Source organism: Taudactylus pleione, unplaced genomic scaffold (genome assembly GCF_031769625.1).
Source record: "Taudactylus pleione unplaced genomic scaffold, aTauple2 ptg000016l, whole genome shotgun sequence".
NCBI classification, from domain to species: Eukaryota; Metazoa; Chordata; class Amphibia; order Anura; family Myobatrachidae; genus Taudactylus; species Taudactylus pleione.
The window spans coordinates 52,210,159-52,223,067 of NW_028284418.1; the positions used below are offsets into that span (position 1 = coordinate 52,210,159).

General features: G+C 34.2%; 3 pseudogenes; 1 reads left to right on the plus strand and 2 right to left on the minus strand.

Moving 5' to 3' along the window:
• Nucleotides 1–957: 957 nt before the first annotated feature.
• Nucleotides 958–1,076, minus strand: LOC148542044 (5S ribosomal RNA; annotated as a pseudogene).
• A 5,074-nt stretch (nucleotides 1,077–6,150) lies between these two features.
• On the minus strand, nucleotides 6,151–6,269 carry LOC148542045 (5S ribosomal RNA; annotated as a pseudogene).
• A 6,099-nt stretch (nucleotides 6,270–12,368) lies between these two features.
• On the plus strand, nucleotides 12,369–12,487 carry LOC148542046 (5S ribosomal RNA; annotated as a pseudogene).
• Nucleotides 12,488–12,909: the final 422 nt, after the last annotated feature.

Genomic DNA, 12,909 nt, shown 5'->3' on the forward strand with positions numbered 1-12,909 from the left:
CAGTGTCACCTGGCCCGTGACCGGAAGTTGATTATCCGGAGGTTCCGTTTGTATATACCCTAACATGGAATCTCAGCAAACATGGCCGATTCCATAGTATGCAGACCTCTTTTAGCTCTTCCGCTTGCTGTTGATACTCCGGAAGTGAGTCCCGCTGTGACACGCACATGGAACGCATTCCCGGAAGTATCACAACACAGCGGCGAAAGTCACATGTTACTTGAGCCGCACGTGGCCCGCAAGCTCTAGAAATAAAGCTTTTGTTTCTATGGAAGTAGCTTATATTTTAGTACAGAGCATGGTTAACCCATTATACATACTGGATACTATTAAGCATCCACAGTGTTTATATTGTTTTGTCCCATAAAATACAGGTGCTAATATACTGAGCCAAACCATCAGATATATTAAATCAATGTAATAAATAAATAAATAATGTAGTTAATAAATAGTAATAGAGACAGTAAAAGAAATTACTTGGGGAATGAAAGGATATTTCTCATAAATAAATATTTACCTAGGGAATGGTAAAATGCATATTTAACAAGTATTTAACCATTGTTGTTATATTTCATCTAAATAGATGTTTCTTAATAGACACCCTTATAAGCTGTGAGTATTTCATTTGTCTTCGAAAACACCTCAGTAGAGACTTTTATACTACAATTTACATTCAATAAACCCAGATTTGAACATAGGAACCTAGATATATGTATATGTAAATAAGATATATCCACCCTTGGATCATATACAACATAATACATAAAATTCTCAACAAATAGGGATGAATAAAAACTTAAATACATAAAACACCTAAAATTCATTTCAGAGCTTGTTAGGATTCCTTTATTCTCTCTAGGGCAATATACATTAGAAGATTTCTTAGTAAGCTTTATATGAGATTGCTCCAAAAAGAGGATCAGGTCTCTACTCTTATACAATGGACTTTTCCTACAATATCTACTGCTCCTGGTATTCCTGGGTGGTCTTCCATCCCAGTACTAGCCAGGCCCATCACAGTATAGCTTCCAAGATCAGACGAGATTGGGCACTTCCAGTGTGGTATGGCCGTAGTTATTTGATACGTTGTCCTGTATCTACTGAGAGTTCTGGCTCTTTATAAAAATGGAGCAATCTCGTAGCTTTCATTTAGCCCATGTGGAGACAAAGTATTTAGCTCATAGATCCAGTACATCTCCCTTTGAGATAATTTTCTCGCTAGATCACCTCCCCGGGGACCCAGGGTAACATGTTCAATAGCTCTGAAAGTCATATTATCTATTGAAGAATTGTGCTTTGTTAGGAAATGTCTGGAAACTGAATGAGTAGTTAGTTTATTCTTGATATCTCTGATGTGTTCCTGTATTCAAAGTTTTAGTGGGCGTTTTGTTTTCCCTACATATTTGAGTCCGCAAGGACATTCTATAAGATAAATCACAGAGGTGGTGTTGCAATTTGCTAATTTTTTCATATGATATTGCTTTGAATTGTTATAGTTAAAAAAGGTTTTTCTATTTGGGTGAAGGTATCTACACACAATACAATGGCCACATTTATAGGCACCCACACATTTTGTTGTTATAGTATTTGTTAATGTTTTTTTCTGGTAATAAACTAGGTGCTAAAATTTCTTTAAGATTTCTAGATTTTCTAAAGGTGATAATAGGTTGATCTGGTATTACTTCTTCTAGTAGTGGATCCATTTTTAATATGTTCCAATGTTTCTTAATAGTGTTCCTAATTCTTCTTTCCTCACAGTTATATTGTGTAATAAATGCCACTCGATTATTCGGCATACCTTGTTGTTTTTTGGAATTATTTTCGTTCAATATTTCTTCTCTTTTGAGATGTTCACATCTGTTAATAGCCTCTGTGATTACTTTCTCTGGATAGTCGCGATCTCTGAATCTATCTGCATATAATTTAATTTGTTCATCACAAAGAGGATCTGTACTACAATTGCGTTTAATTCTGTAAAACTGTGAGAATGGAATATTGTTTTTCCAACTACTTACATGCCCACTCTTATAATGTAGATAGCTGTTGGTGTCAACAGGTTTAATAAAGTTCTTAGTTGACACTGTATCTCCAGTGCTAAATAAAACCAAATCTAAAAATTCTATCTGCTGACTACTTATATTAGAGGTAAATTTCAAGTTAAAATTATTAAGATTACTAAACTCTAAAAATTTATTAAAATCATCTTCTGTTCCATCCCAAATTAGTAAAATGTCATCAATGTATCGTTTATAAAAATAGATGTTGTTTATAAAAGGGTTGTTATTATATATACATAAATCTTCCCACATACCCATGAGTATATTTGCATAGCTAGGTGCAAATATTGTACCCATGGCTGTCCCGCGTATTTGTAAATAAAATGTATCTAAAAATGTAAAATAATTGTGTGTTAATATAAATTGAATAATATCACAAATAAAATTGATATGCAGTATAGTTAGTTCTGGGTCTTTTTCTAATATAGCTCGGCATGCTAATATACCTTTCTCATGTTCTATTGAGGTATATAGGGAAGTGACATCGATAGTGGCCCACATAAAGGATTCTTTCCATTGGATGTTTCTCACAAGTTTCAATACACTAGATGTATCTTTTAGATAAGAGGTCAGGTCCTGTACTTTGTCTTTCAGAAAGATATCTACATATTCAGAGCAGTGGGCGGTTAAAGAATCTATGCCTGCTATAATAGGTGTTCCCGGAGGATCTAGTAATCGTTTATGTATTTTCGGAAGATGATAAAAAATAGGGATGATGGGGTTGTTGTTTAACATATACTGGTATTCATCTTTAGTAAGTAGTTCTAACTGGAGACCTTTAAGTAAAAGTGTCCTAAGTTCTTCAACATACATCTCTGTAGGATCTTTCGGTTCAGGTTTATAGGAATTTGCATCACCGAGTAGTCTAATGGCTTCTTTGACATAATCGTCTCTGTTTTGTATCACTAAACCTCCTCCTTTATCTGCTGGTTTAAACACCAAATCACCATTTTCTTTAAGAGTTTTAAGGGCATGTTTTTCCGAGTTAGTGAGGTTACTCTGAGTATTATCATTCTTCTGAGTATCTATGAGATCTTTTTTGACCATTTCGTAAAAAATATTGATATGGTTGCCTTTAGATTCTAGTGGGTAGAATTTATAGGCTTTCTTCAATGACGATTTCGATGTAGTGGCATAATTACTCATAATAGCATTGCCATTCTTTGCAAAATGTCTCTTAAGCGTCAGTTTCCTACCAAATTTATTTAAATCTAGAAACATTTGAAATTTATTTGGTTTTTGTGTGGGTGCAAATGACAGGCCTTTGCTTAATAGATTGACTTCTGATTCTGAAAGGGGGTAGGAAGATAAGTTGAAAATTCCTTGTTTTGTGGCTTCTGTTACCTTATGAACCTTCTTTTTACGTCTCTTTCTCCCTCCCCGTTTTCCCCTCCTTCTGCATACCTTTGTTTCTGTGGTGATGTTGTATTTAGATTTTCCCTGTGGCCATATCCTTTGTTTGGACCTCTGAATTGGGGTGTGATGGTAGGAGATAAAAAATCACTATCACTCACGGATTCTAGCCTGTTAAGAGCAGCAAATCTATTATTAGTTCTTATATATTCTTTTCTAGGTGATTTGCTCGAATAAAAATTGGGACGTTTTCTGTACTGAGTACTATTCATTCCTTTAGGATTGTATTTCCTGGGGTGGCTTGCATCTCTGACACGAGGGCCAAACCTGGACCAATTCTTAATCTTATTACTAAGATAATCTTGTTTATCTCTATTAAACTTTTTTTCCTTTTTCCTGATAACCTCCTCCTCCTTTCTTTCTAATTTTTTGTTAAGTACTATTTCGTTTGTTTTGAATTCCTCGCTATCTTTATGTTTAGTAATATTAGCCTCATTATTCTTCAGTTGTTCCTCTATTTTGGATAGCATCGACTTCTTTTCCTGTATGATTAGTTTGATCAATTTCATGGAGCATTCATGCAGGGTATTATCCCATTCTTCCATGAAATTACTATTCTCAAGACCAAAGGTTGGATTCTTAACAATTCTAAGTCCCCTGGGGATTCTTTTGACTTGTAAGTAGTGTTCCAAGCCCTTAATGTCCCTCCAAATTTTGATTTCTTTGGTGAGAAGTTTCTCTATATCCCAAAACATTGTGTCCATGTTATCACTTATTGATTCTGTGAGTGGTACATTATTTTCATTAAAGATTTTACTACAAACATCTGACCTTTTCGGTCCTAACCCACATGTTTTAAACATAATTGTTAGATAACTCTATACACACTTAAATTGCACACTGTTAGTGCACGTGATCTCAATCCTGTGAGATATATATCAGAATGCAGCCTATCCCAGTTTTAGCCAGATAATAGATGAAAAAACAATAGTCTAGGAACTGGCGCTTCCTGATAATACAAAGTTAATTAGTGTCCAAGTGCAAAAAAAGAGTGTCCTTGTTAAAAAGTAGTCCTTGTTAAAAAATTCTAGAAATAAAATACACTTCTCCAAATAAATAAGGGATGGCAGCTTTTTCCTCAGGGTGCTGATTTAGGCCAACAGCTATATGAAATCTAGAGCAATGGGAAAGAGGAAAAGGCGCCTATAGTGTAATATATTTAGTAAGAAGATGTTGGACATACGACAAGTAAATATTATATGCGTACCAGATTTTTTAGAAGGGTTTAGTGAATATATTCCATTTGTGAATATTCTGGTACTCCAAAAAAGTGACCCGTGCAATTTAATATGTGGAAAAAAATGTGAAAATGATAATACTAGTGTATTAAGGAGTGAAAAAAATACTCTTAATATAATTAATATATATGAAAATTTTAATAGAATATGGGGGACAAAAAGGGTAATGACACTGTGGAATCTATAAAAAAGGGAGGGGGAAGGTACAATAGGTATAAAAACAAAATTGCATAAATCGAGGAATATATTAGGTATGGCTAAGTAAAAATCATAAAAACTTAGCTGAATAAAAAAGTCCAATAAAGTGCTGGTGCAGACGCTTCAATAGCTGGCTGTTCTTTAGTCCATATGCTGGTGGATGGAGGAGGTCCCAACGCGTTTTGTCTCTTCTCAGACTTCTTCAAGGGGAGCAGGAATTATGAGACATAGCTCATCATGGTCCATTTTTATAGTAATGCGCCTCATGTTTAATTAATTGAAAGATCCAGCGTCACCTGGCCCGTGACCGGAAGTTGATTATCCGGAGGTTCCGTTTGTATATACCCTAACATGGAATCTCAGCAAACATGGCCGATTCCATAGTATGCAGACCTCTTTTAGCTCTTCCGCTTGCTGTTGATACTCCGGAAGTGAGTCCCGCTGTGACACGCACATGGAACGCATTCCCGGAAGTATCACAACACAGCGGCGGAAGTCACATGTTACTTGAGCCGCACGTGGCCCGCAAGCTCTAGAAATAAAGCTTTTGTTTCTATGGAAGTAGCTTATATTTTAGTACAGAGCATGGTTAACCCATTATACATACTGGATACTATTAAGCATCCACAGTGTTTATATTGTTTTGTCCCATAAAATACAGGTGCTAATATACTGAGCCAAACCATCAGATATATTAAATCAATGTAATAAATAAATAAATAATGTAGTTAATAAATAGTAATAGAGACAGTAAAAGAAATTACTTGGGGAATGAAAGGATATTTCTCATAAATAAATATTTACCTAGGGAGTGGTAAAATGCATATTTAACAAGTATTTAACCATTGTTGTTATATTTCATCTAAATAGATGTTTCTTAATAGACACTCTTATAAGCTGTGAGTATTTCATTTGTCTTCGAAAACACCTCAGTAGAGACTTTTATACTACAATTTACATTCAATAAACCCAGATTTGAACATAGGAACCTAGATATATGTATATGTAAATAAGATATATCCACCCTTGGATCATATACAACATAATACATAAAATTCTCAACAAATAGGGATGAATAAAAACATAAATACATAAAACACCTAAAATTCATTTCAGAGCTTTTTAGGATTCCTTTATTCTCTCTAGGGCAATATACATTAGAAGATTTCTTAGTAAGCTTTATATGAGATTGCTCCAAAAAGAGGATCAGGTCTCTACTTTTATACAATGGACTTTTCCTACAATATCTACTGCTCCTGGTATTCCTGGGTGGTCTTCCATCCCAGTACTAGCCAGGCCCATCACTGTATAGCTTCCAAGATCAGACGAGATTGGGCACTTCCAGTGTGGTATGGCCGTAGTTATTTGATACGTTGTCCTGTATCTACTGAGAGTTCTGGCTCTTTATAAAAATGGAGCAATCTCGTAGCTTTCATTTAGCCCATGTGGAGACAAAGTATTTAGCTCATAGATCCAGTACATCTCCCTTTGAGATAATTTTCTCGCTAGATCACCTCCCCGGGGACCCAGGGTAACATGTTCAATAGCTCTGAAAGTCATATTATCTATTGAAGAATTGTGCTTTGTTAGGAAATGTCTGGAAACTGAATGAGTAGTTAGTTTATTCTTGATATCTCTGATGTGTTCCTGTATTCAAAGTTTTAGTGGGCGTTTTGTTTTCCCTACATATTTGAGTCCGCAAGGACATTCTATAAGATAAATCACAGAGGTGGTGTTGCAATTTGCTAATTTTTTCATATGATATTGCTTTGAATTGTTATAGTTAAAAAAGGTTTTTCTATTTGGGTGAAGGTATCTACACACAATACAATGGCCACATTTATAGGCACCCACACATTTTGTTGTTATAGTATTTGTTAATGTTTTTTTCTGGTAATAAACTAGGTGCTAAAATTTCTTTAAGATTTCTAGATTTTCTAAAGGTGATAATAGGTTGATCTGGTATTACTTCTTCTAGTAGTGGATCCATTTTTAATATGTTCCAATGTTTCTTAATAGTGTTCCTAATTCTTCTTTCCTCACAGTTATATTGTGTAATAAATGCCACTCGATTATTCGGCATACCTTGTTGTTTTTTGGAATTATTTTCGTTCAATATTTCTTCTCTTTTGAGATGTTCACATCTGTTAATAGCCTCTGTGATTACTTTCTCTGGATAGTCACAATCTCTGAATCTATCTGCATATAATTTAATTTGTTCATCACAAAGAGGATCTGTACTACAATTGCATTTAATTCTGTAAAACTGTGAGAATGGAATATTGTTTTTCCAACTACTTACATGCCCACTCTTACAATATAGATAGCTGTTGGTGTCAACAGGTTTAATATAGTTCTTAGTTGACACTGTATCTCCAGTGCTAAATAAAACCAAATCTAAAAATTCTATCTGCTGACTACATATATTAGAGGTAAATTTCAAGTTAAAATTATTAAGATTAATAAACTCTAAAAATTTATTAAAATCATCTTCTGTTCCATCCCAAATTAGTAAAATGTCATCAATGTATCGTTTATAAAAATAGATGTTGTTTATAAAAGGGTTGTTATTATATATACATAAATCTTCCCACATACCCATGAGTATATTTGCATAGCTAGGTGCAAATATTGTACCCATGGCTGTCCCGCGTATTTGTAAATAAAATGTATCTAAAAATTTTAAATAATTGTGTGTTAATATAAATTTAATAATATCACAAATAAAATTGATATGCGGTATAGTTAGTTCTGGGTCTTTTTCTAATATAGCTCGGCATGCTAATATACCTTTCTCATGTACTATTGAGGTATATAGGGAAGTGACGTCGATAGTGGCCCACATAAAGGATTCTTTCCATTGGATGTTTCTCACAAGTTTCAATACACTAGATGTATCTTTTAGATAAGAGGTCAGTTCCTGTACTTTGTCTTTCAGAAAGATATCTACATATTCAGAGCAGTGGGCGGTTAAAGAATCTATGCCTGCTATAATAGGTCTTCCCGGAGGATCTAGTAATCGTTTATGTATTTTCGGAAGATGATAAAAAATAGGGATGACGGGGTTGTTGTTTAACATATACTGGTATTCATCTTTAGTAAGTAGTTCTAACTGGAGACCTTTAAGTAAAAGTGTCCTAAGTTCTTCAACATACATCTCTGTAGGATCTTTCGGTTCAGGTTTATAGGAATTTGCGTCACCGAGTAGTCTAATGGCTTCTTTGACATAATCGTCTCTGTTTTGTATCACTAAACCTCCTCCTTTATCTGCTGGTTTAAACACCAAATCACCATTTTCTTTAAGAGTTTTAAGGGCATGTTTTTCCGAGTTAGTGAGGTTACTCTGAGTATTATCATTCTTCTGAGTATCTGTGAGATCTTTTTTGACCATTTTGTAAAAAATATTGATATGGTTGCCTTTAGATTCTAGTGGGTAGATTTTAGAGGCATTCTTCAATGACGATTTCGATGTAGTGGCATAATTACTCATAATAGCATTGCCATTCTTTGCAAAATGTCTCTTAAGCGTCAGTTTCCTAACAAATTTATTTAAATCTAGAAACATTTGAAATTTATTTGTTTTTTGTGTGGGTGCAAATGACAGGCCTTTGCTTAATAGATTGACTTCTGATTCTGAAAGGGGGTAGGAAGATAAGTTGAAAATTCCTTGTTTTGTGGCTTCTGTTACCTTATGAACCTTCTTTTTACGTCTCTTTCTCCCTCCCCGTTTTCCCCTCCTTCTGCATACCTTTGTTTCTGTGGTGATGTTGTATTTAGATTTTCCCTGTGGCCATATCCTTTGTTTGGACCTCTGAATTGGGGTGTGATGGTAGGAGATAAAAAATCACTATCACTCACGGATTCTAGCCTGTATATTTACTTGTCGTATGTCCAACATCTTCTTACTAAATATATTACACTATTAGGCACCTTTTCCTCTTTCCCATTTCTCTAGATTTCATATAGTTGTTGGCCTAAATCAGCACCCTGAGGAAAAAGCTGCCATCCCTTATTTATTTGGAGAAGTGTATTTTATTTCTAGAATTTTTTAACAAGGACTACTTTTTAACAAGGACACTCTTTTTTTGCACTTGGACACTAATTGACTTTGTATTATCAGGAAGCGCCAGTTCCTAGACTATTGTTTTTTCATCTATTATCTGGCTAAAACTGGGATAGGCTGCATTCTGATATATATATCTCACAGGATTGAGATCACGTGCACTAACAGTGTGCAATTTAAGTGTGTATAGAGTTATCTAACAATTATGTTTAAAACATGTAGGTTAGGACCGAAAAGGTCAGATGTTTGTAGTAAAATCTTTAATGAAAATAATGTACCACTCACAGAATCAATAAGTGATAACATGGACACAATGTTTTGGGATATAGAGAAACTTCTCACCAAAGAAATCAAAATTTGGTGGGACATTAAGGGCTTGGAACACTACTTACAAGTCAAAAGAATCCCCAGGGGACTTAGAATTGTTAAGAATCCAACCTTTGGTCTTGAGAATAGTAATTTAATGGAAGAATGGGATAATACCCTGCATGAATGCTCCATGAAATTGATCAAACTAATCATACAGGAAAAGAAGTCGATGCTATCCGAAATAGAGGAACAACTGAAGAATAATGAGGCTAATATTACTAAACATAAAGATAGCGAGGAATTCAAAACAAATGAAATAGTACTTAACAAAAAATTAGAAAGAACGGAGGAGGAGGTTATCAGGAACAAGGAAAAAAAGTTTAATAGAGATAAACAAGATTATCTTAGTAATAAGATTAAGAATTGGTCCAGGTTTGGCCCTCGTGTTAGAGATGCAAGCCACCCCAGGAAATACAATCCTAAAGGAATGAATAGTACTCAGTACAGAAAACGTCCCAATTTTTATTCGAGCAAATCACCTAGAAAAGAATATATAAGAACTAATAATAGATTTGCTGCTCTTAACAGGCTAGAATCCGTGAGTGATAGTGATTTTTTATCTCCTACCATCACACCCCAATTCAGAGGTCCAAACAAAGGATATGGCCACAGGGAAAATCTAAATACAACATCACCACAGAAACTAAGGTATGCGAAGGAGGGGAAAACGAGGAGGGAGAAAGAGACGTAAAAAGAAGGTTCATAAGGTAACAGAAGCCACAAAACAAGGAATTTTCAACTTATCTTCCTACCCCCTTTCAGAATCAGAAGTCAATCTATTAAGCAAAGGCCTGTCATTTGCACCCACACAAAAACCAAATAAATTTCAAATGTTTCTAGATTTAAATAAATTTGTTAGGAAACTGACGCTTAAAAAACATTTTGCAAAGAATGGCAATGCTATTATGAGTAATTATGCCACTACATCGAAATCATCATTGAAGAATGCCTCTAAATTCTACCCACTAGAATCTAAAGGCAACCATATCAATATTTTTTACGAAATGGTCAAAAAAGATCTCACAGATACTCAGAAGAATGATAATACTCAGAGTAACCTCACTAACTTGGAAAAACATGCCCTTAAAACTCTTAAAGAAAATGGTGATTTGGTGTTTAAACCAGCAGATAAAGGAGGAGGTTTAGTGATACAAAACAGAGACGATTATGTCAAAGAAGCCATTAGACTACTCGGTGATGCAAATTCCTATAAACCTCAACCGAAAGATCCTACAGAGATGTATGTTGAAGAACTTAGGACACTTTTACTTAAAGGTCTCCAGTTAGAGCTACTTACTAAAGATGAATACCAGTATATGTTAAACAACAACCCCGTCATCCCTATTTTTTATCATCTTCCGAAAATACATAAACGATTACTAGATCCTCCAGGAAGACCTATTATAGCAGGCATAGATTCTTTAACCGCCCACTGCTCTGAATATGTAGATATCTTTCTGAAAGACAAAGTACAGGAACTGCCCTCTTATCTAAAAGATACATCTAGTGTATTGAAACTTGTGAGAAACATCCAGTGGAAAGAATCCTTTATGTGGGCCACTATCGACGTCACTTCCCTATATACCTCAATAGAACATGAGAAAGGTATATTAGCATGCCGAGCTATATTAGAAAAAGACCCATAACTAACTATACCGCATATCAATTTTATTTGTGATATTATTAAATTTATATTAACACACAATTATTTTACATTTTTAGATACATTTTATTTACAAATATGCGGGACAGCCATGGGTACAATATTTGCACCTAGCTATGCAAATATACTCATGGGTATGTGGGAAGATTTATGTATATATAATAACAACCCTTTTATAAACAACATCTATTTTTATAAACGATACATTGATGACATTTTACTAATTTGGGATGGAACAGAAGATGATTTTAATAAATTTTTAGAGTTTATTAATCTTAATAATTTTAACTTGAAATTTACCTCTAATATAAGTAGTCAGCAGATAGAATTTTTAGATTTAGTTTTATTTAGCACTGGAGATACAGTGTCAACTAAGAACTATATTAAACCTGTTGACACCAACAGCTATCTACATTATAAGAGTGGGCATGTAAGTAGTTGGAAATACAATATTCCATTCTCACAGTTTTACAGAATTAAACGCAATTGTAGTACAGATCCTCTTTGTGATGAACAAATTAAATTATATGCAGATAGATTCAGAGATCGCGACTATCCAGAGAAAGTAATCACAGAGGCTATTAACAGATGTGAACATCTCAAAAGAGAAGAAATATTGAACGAAAATAATTCCAAAAAACAACAAGGTATGCCGAATAATCGAGTGGCATTTATTACACAATATAACTGTGAGGAAAGAAGAATTAGGAACACTATTAAGAAACATTGGAACATATTAAAAATGGATCCACTACTAGAAGAAGTAATACCAGATCAACCTATTATCACCTTTAGAAAATCTAGAAATCTTAAAGAAATTTTAGCACCTAGTTTATTACCAGAAAAAACATTAACAAATACTTTAACAACAAAATGTGTGGGTGCCTATAAATGTGGCCATTGTATTGTGTGTAGATACCTTCACCCAAATAGAAAAACCTTTTTTAACTATAACAATTCAAAGCAATATCATATGAAACAATTTGCAAATTGCAACACCACCTCTGTGATTTATCTTATAGAATGTCCTTGCGGACTCAAATATGTAGGGAAAACAAAACACCCACTAAAACTTTGAATACAGGAACACATCAGATATATCAAGAATAAACTAACTACTCATTCAGTTTCCAGACATTTCCTAACAAAGCACAATTCTTCAATAGATAATATGACTTTCAGAGCTATTGAACATGTTACCCTGGGTCCCGGGGAGGTGATCTAGCGAGAAAATTATCTCAAAGGGAGATGTACTGGATCTATGAGCTAAATACTTTGTCTCCACATGGGCTAAATGAAAGCTATGAGATTGCTCCATTTTTATAAAGAGCCAGAACTCTCAGTAGATACAGGACAACGTATCAAATAACTACGGCCATACCACACTGGAAGTGCCCAATCTCGTCTGATCTTGGAAGCTATACAGTGATGGGCCTGGCTAGTACTGGGATGGAAGACCACCCAGGAATAACAGGAGCAGTAGATATTGTAGGAAAAATCCATTGTATAAAAGTAGAGACCTGATCCTCTTTTTGGAGCAATCTCATATAAAGCTTACTAGGAAATCTTCTAATGTATATTGCCCTAGAGAGAATAAAGGAATCCTAACAAGCTCTGAAATGAATTTTAGGTGTTTTATGTATTTATGTTTTTATTCATCTCTATTTGTTGAGAATTTTATGTATTATGTTGTATATGATCCAAGGGTGGATATATCTTATTTACATATACATATATCTAGGTTCCTATGTTCAAATCTGGGTTTATTGAATGTAAATTGTAGTATAAAAGTCTCTACTGAGGTGTTTTCGAAGACAAATGAAATACTCACAGCTTATAAGGGTGTCTATTAAGAAACATCTATTTAGATGAAATATAACAACAATGGTTAAATACTTGTTAAATATG